Source organism: Scomber japonicus, chromosome 22, assembly GCF_027409825.1.
Source record: "Scomber japonicus isolate fScoJap1 chromosome 22, fScoJap1.pri, whole genome shotgun sequence".
NCBI classification, from domain to species: Eukaryota; Metazoa; Chordata; class Actinopteri; order Scombriformes; family Scombridae; genus Scomber; species Scomber japonicus.
The window spans coordinates 2,761,285-2,767,284 of NC_070599.1; the positions used below are offsets into that span (position 1 = coordinate 2,761,285).

At 38.0% G+C, this 6,000-nt stretch overlaps 1 non-coding gene across 1 annotated transcript; it reads right to left on the reverse strand.

Annotated features, from left to right (window-relative positions):
• Nucleotides 1-260: 260 nt before the first annotated feature.
• Nucleotides 261-334, reverse strand: trnat-agu (transfer RNA threonine (anticodon AGU)). The gene has a single exon. It is a non-coding gene; the product is annotated as a tRNA-Thr (tRNA).
• Between the last annotated feature and the right edge of the window lie 5,666 nt (nt 335-6,000).

The window sequence follows — 6,000 nt, forward strand, 5'->3', positions numbered from 1 at the left end:
ATTTTGGGAAACGCAACGGCAATCTCAAACCATAGTGACAACCCTAACGAAAAACGCGCAGGTAAATGTGCATCATTTTTAATTCCTCTTGAAAAGTGCATGTTACTCTATGAAAAATTGTGTGGTGTATTACAAAAGCGTCCTGGACAAGACCACGATCAATTATTGTAACGTGACATTACACTAACACCAGTGCGAGCAGAGCAGAGCAAAGACAAAACCAAACAAAAAAAAACCCAGAAATGTAGTGCAATTACAAAAGGCACCGCTGGGATTCGAACCCAGGATCTCCTGTTTACTAGACAGGCGCTTTAACCAACTAAGCCACGGCGCCGCATGATGTAACGTGTCGATATATAAGTTTATATAGTAGTGACTTAGACCAATTTGGATTTCCAGAGTTGGTATTCACACTAAACTACCTTATGTCAGATTTCAGTCCCTCCAGGAATTCGTGATGTCGCGATCGCAACAATTAACGCAAATTCAACCAATCCGCGCGATTATGTGCGGGCCTTGCAATTTTGTCCAATCACCGCAACTTTTCCGCAAAAAGGAGGAGTGAGGTCGGCAAAAAATACCGTCTGCTGCGACGGTAAACTCAACTAATTCTGTGTGTCTGTATCTGTGTGTCTGTGTTGTGTGCATGTGTCTGTGTTGTGTGCATGTGTCTGTGAGGGAGATCAATATTGTGTGTGTCTCTGTCTGTGTATGTGTGGCTGTGTATGTGTGGCTGTGTATGTGTTGTGTGTGCATGTGTCTGTGAGAGAGATAAATATTGTCAAATAAAATGTTAAACGGTGTGAAAACTGTCTTCAAAATATGAAGTTGAATGTGCAATGAGATCAGAGATGGTGTGTGTGTAATTTTCACTGTCTCCCGCAATTTAATTGCAACAAAAGTGATTAAAACATCGCAACATTTACCGCAATTTTTTAAAAATGTTGCCGCAAAATCAGGCATTTTAGGCAACAATCAGAAAAAAATCCTGCGAAATCCTGGAGGGACTGAGATTTGGCTTGCACATCATACAAAGGATATTATGTGGATACTTTCAGGTGCCAGTGAGTAGCAGTATAAGATAACGTTACAGTCAGGGAGCGGCGTTCATGAATGAACGAGTTTGGACGTCTCTTGCGACATCCATTGGCTACATTATGCAGACTGCCAATGGGCAGAGACTGGGTACGAATTAGGGCTGCTCGATTTTGGAAAAAATGAGAATCACGATTTTTTTGGTCAAGATTGAAATCACGATTCTTCAAACGATTCTTTTTGAATTTGAAAATAAAATGCATTTATTTGGCATTTCGGCAAAAAACTTACTATCACAGAGTTTTCAAAATGATTAAACTACACAAAATGTTCAAATAAAAAATAGAAAATATGTATCCAGCTGTTCAATGATGAGCGCAAGCAGGAAACAATATTTCCACTAGTGCTAAAGACTCGCTCCGAAGAGGAACTTGTGGCAGGAATACACAAATATTTCCTGGCCAATTTTGCAAGATGTGGGTACTAGTGTTGTTTTTGGCGACCTATTTTACTTTTAGTTTTAGTCTAGTCTTTGTGTCAAGCGGTCGTTTTAGTTTTAGTCATGTTCATACTCCTTTTAGTCTAGTCAAGTTTTAGTCGACGAAAAGTCTGAGCATTTTAGTCTAGTTTTAGTCAAAGAAAACTGTATTAATCTCTTTTCAGTAATGTTATTCTATCTAACCCCGTCAATATAGTATAAGTACCTAGTGGTAGAGAGATGGAACTGTAACCTCCTGCAGGTGTTATTTTAAGACTGGTTGTCACAAATAACAACAAAAACAATAGTCCAGAGAGGTATTACATAAAAGTGGTCAAGTGACAAACTTAACCTAGAGGGAGAGGTAAATCTGATAATAGAAGACCCCAGTGGCTTCAATATATTAGCTAAACAAAGCCAAAGGGTTCATCTATTAGTGAATTTACCCCTTCTCACGAGTTTACTTAGCCAGGTGCCAAACACACCTCATACTGCGCTCCCGCCTGGACACAACCATATATGGTCAGCATGTGCATATTAATTAGCCATGTGCCCTCTGTGGAGCGGCTACACAGTGACAACAAAGACGCGAGGGGAGGGCGGGGGGAAAGAAGCGAGATACACGGCGATATTGAGCAATAAAATCAGTCAGTCAAAAATATCTTGCAGATATCACCTTGTAGCACATTTTGCACATTATGTGGGCCTGTGCCTCGTCGGATTCTTCGAATCCGAAGTGCTGCCATACAAGAGAACTTGTTTTACCCTTTTTGTCGAGCAAACGGGGCTGTCCTCCCTCTGCCACCTCGCTCGTGCTGTTATCTGGTTATTAAGATGCTGCTGCTGCAGGTCACCACACACACACACAGTTCACGGGGCTGCGTTGAATGCTCTGGGGTAGCGGCTGAATTGCGCATGCGCGTCTCTTTCAGAAAACCCCAGACAACGGAAAATGCCAAAAGAATCGTTCCAACTCGATTTTATTAATTTGGAGATCGTTTGACACAAGAATCGAAATCGTAATCAAAATTCAATTAATTGCACAGCCCTAGTACGAATTATGTATAGTTTGCTTATTCTTGGCAGGGTTATTTCTTCCCAAGAAAAGGTTATTAAGTCAAATGAGCCACACTGACTCTATTTCAGGTGATGACAGCTGAGGCAACTCAACCTGCTGATGAAGAAAAACATGACGATCTTGAAAGCTCTAGAAAAGCTAGTGAGTGGACCTTGAGTTAAGTTATTTTGTTCAAAGATTTTTGTTTCAGAAAGCATTTCCTGTCCCAGATACGCTTTGCATGTTGTCTTTAAATATGCTATCAATTATAGAGTTACATAACTACAAAAAGCCCATCCTTACACAATCCCAGATCATGTCTGGAAATATAAGTCCAAGAATATAAAAAACACTCAAATAATGTCTCTGCCAGTAACTGAGAGCCCAGAGTGTCTATAAAATACACATCTGTCAGACTCTCAGACTGTTTTACCCACAGAATGGAGTTCCCATACTTATGATGACCTAATATACTAACTTTTCATTCATGTTGTTCTTTAAATAGAACACATATTTTCTCCTATGTCTAACTTTCATTTTCCATGAGTTACTTCCTGTTACTAATCACCCCAAACACAATGCCATCTCCAGCCACATACAGTCACTGATGGAACACTCATTGTTTGGAATGAACACTATGTCCTCTGTTAATGCTGTCAAAGTCTACAAAGGCACGAAACAAAGCCACAGTGTATGTTTTTGTGTTGACTCAGCCTGTCCCAACTTTAAAATTGAGTTATCACTTTTTTTCATGAGTTCACAAGATGAATAAACACATGTAAGATAAATTAAGAAAATGAATAAATAGGCAACGTATTAATATACAATTTTAAATAGGAAAGTAAACAAAGAAACAATAATAGATAATACAACAAATATAAAAACAGACAGAAATGACTAATACCAGCTATGATATGACATTACAGAACTACACAGCACAATTTAGAAAAGGAAAAACCTATTTGAAAAGGTCCAAAGTATTAATTCTGAACATGTGAGCAAATACCTCACTGTCTTTCCACAAAATCTGCACTCACAGCACTCACAGCTGAATCTGATCAAAAATGTGTTCTTCTTTTATCACATATTGAGTTTCACTCACTGCAGACGTTGTTTTCACATTCATTTGCTAAAGGAATGTTTCTCTAACCTCACTTTAAATCTGAGTTCAACATGTCAATCTACAATAGTCAGGGCATATTGCCAAAATCTGGGAATACATTTCTTGGTGAAAAATGTAAAAAAAAAAAAAAAAATGTAAATAGTGGGGAAAGTCGGTGTAGCTGTTTTTCCACTATGGAGTGGTTTTGGTGCAAAACAAATGCTTGTAAGCTTGTAATCAATTCAGGAACCTGAACCCCCCCCCCCCCCCCCCCCCCGCCTCCCCCCCCCCCCGCCTAGTCTGACCCCTCACAAGCTACTTAAGGCAGAGGTAAACATTTTCAATTTTTCACCGATAAGCTTCCAGGTATCCCAAATTTCAGCAGCTGTCACGGATATTGCCACAGGAGTTGAGTTTAAATCACCTTTACAAACAAAAGTGTGAGGTGGATATTTTAAGCCTCCTGTGCACAAACACTGAGTATGGACTGTTCATTTCAGAAGGACACATCTTGTGTCAGTTGAACTTTTGATAAGACAGCTATTTGCAGATCCATAGTTTGGGGCTTTATCAGTGAGGAAGAAGGAGATGTAATTAAACCTTTTGTTGGAAAGTAGAAAGTAAGTAGATCATTCAACATCTCCCAATATTTTTCTTGTGATGACGATCTCCCACAATTAAGAAGACTTTAGTAACATTGCTGGGGGATTTTAACACAGCAGATGTTGACAAGTGTAATGACAGCCAGCCCAAGTGCCCATCTACGTCCCCTCTGGACAGCTCAAGCTCCACCATGGTGTGACCAAACAAAATGAACCCTATCTGTAAACCTAACCATATATTCTTTCTATCCCTCATATACAATCTGTGCATGTTGCTACAGCAGCTTATTGCTTATGAGTAAGTAGGAACTTCCCTATGTTGCCAACGTCATACACAAAGTTACTCAATAAACTACAGTGAATGTAAACTGATGACTAAAATGTTGAATTACAACATACTATGAATGATCATATTTTATATTGAATTATGAACTAGTACACCGAAATGTGTAAATGTAACATGTTTTTATTTACCTAAACATTTTAAGCTACACTTCTTTCATCTGATAGGCAGATTAAGTTTCTTTAAATACAATTTCACAATACCTGAATGTAGATTTTGGTACGGATGGTGAGACATGTCCCTACCAATGTCCAGGTGTATTTTTACTGATCTCAAACAATCTCCACATAATGTTAACTTTAAGATATAGCATACAAAGTTAGCAGGTTTGTGTGTTATTGTGATAAAAGTGAAAGAGCAGAATATGGGAGACAGGTGACTGATGATCAAACCTCAGCTTTCTGCTGTACTTCAGTAGTAGTGGAGTCTGTGATGAACGATGGTGAATCTGACACAGTTAGTATTTATAATTAAAAACATTTCAAACATCACAGAATTAAAAATGTCTTTACTGAACAAAGCTAACATTAGTATGTGTTATAATTCATAATTAATACATTCCAGTTGTTAGATGTTGTTCTTTTGTGGTCATTGCTGAGAAATGTCATTTTATTTCTCTGCTTTATTACCGCTCCACAGAACTATTATTGTACGTCATTTATGACATGGACATTATTAGAAAGGTAAATTAGCCAGAAGAGCATTATCTTGTCATTATTCATTATTATGAAAATACTGTCAGCAGCAGATAGACACACAGACAGGTAAGCTCTGATGTCATTGTGAGGTTCTAGGTTCAGTTTTACACTTCCAGTCAATCATATTTTACATGTATTTCATGTTTATATGTTTATGATGTATATGAAAATGTATTTTGAATAATCATTTGTGTCTAAATTGTCTTTTCCATTAAAAAGAGGTTCTCATTAAATTCTTAAAATTACATCTACTTCTTCTCACTCATTGAAAATTCCAGAATCTATGAATATACACAAGATGTCTCCTACTTCACTGTAAAATCTCTTCTCGGTGTTTGTGCTCTGATAGCGTCAACTTTTCTCATCACACTTGTGTAAACTGCATACTGGACTAGGATTGGCTCCAAACATGCTAGTAGGTACATGTATAGACACAGACATGTAGATACCACATTGGCCTCTATATTATATAGGGGTTAAGATCTGTTAGTAGTGTCAGTGAGTGTGTATTGAGATGTGCAGACTTCTTCTGATCTTCATGAAATTTGGTTTGTTATAAATGTGAATAATTGAACATGATACTGGTTAATTGTTGAAATGAAATTCTTCTGGGTGTTGATCTACTCAGCTCTACCTGATGATTAACCACAACTTTCTCACCAACTTCTGTAAACCTAACCATATA